The sequence below is a fragment of the Octopus bimaculoides genome, chromosome 23 (assembly GCF_001194135.2).
Source record: "Octopus bimaculoides isolate UCB-OBI-ISO-001 chromosome 23, ASM119413v2, whole genome shotgun sequence".
In the NCBI taxonomy this organism is placed as follows: domain Eukaryota; kingdom Metazoa; phylum Mollusca; class Cephalopoda; order Octopoda; family Octopodidae; genus Octopus; species Octopus bimaculoides.
Genome location: NC_069003.1, coordinates 33,560,629 through 33,561,377, shown reverse-complemented (window position 1 = coordinate 33,561,377; position 749 = coordinate 33,560,629).

Sequence of the window (749 nt, the reverse complement as noted above, 5' to 3'; positions counted from 1 at the left end):
TATTACTAATTGACGATTCCCTGCCCTGCATATCTATATATATATATATATATATAGATATATTTATGTATATATATATAATATAAAAATATATGCATATATACATACATATATGTACATACCTACATATATATATATGTGTATATACATGCATATATGGGTACAGGACATCACAAAAAACGTGAAACACAATGAGAAACGAAAACATAAATGCGAAAACATAGAAAACGAACTATTTTTTTAACAACGAAAAAAACAAACTGAGAAACGAGACATTCAACATAAAGATCATTCCCTTCATCAGTTGTCCCTGTTTCACCTACTCCACGTTTCGAAGGTATGTTTGTATGTATTTGTCCTTACCTTCGAAACGCGGAGTAGATGAAACAGGGACAACTGATGAAGGGAAAGATTCTTTATGTTGCATGTCTCGTTTCCCTGTTTCTTTTATTCGTTCTTAAAAAAAAAAGTTCGTTTTCTATGTTTTCGTCTTTATATTTTCGTTTCTCATTGTGTTTAACACTTTTTTGATGTCCTGTACCCATATATGCATGTATATATAATATATATGTAGGTAGGTACATATATGTATGGATATATGCATATATTTATATATTATTTATGCTATTATATGATCGAACGCCACACATTCTTTTCCAAGTAAGTTTTATCTCTCTCTCCCTCTATATATATATATATATATATATATATGTGTGTGTGTGTGTGTGTGTGTGTGTGTGTGTGTGTGT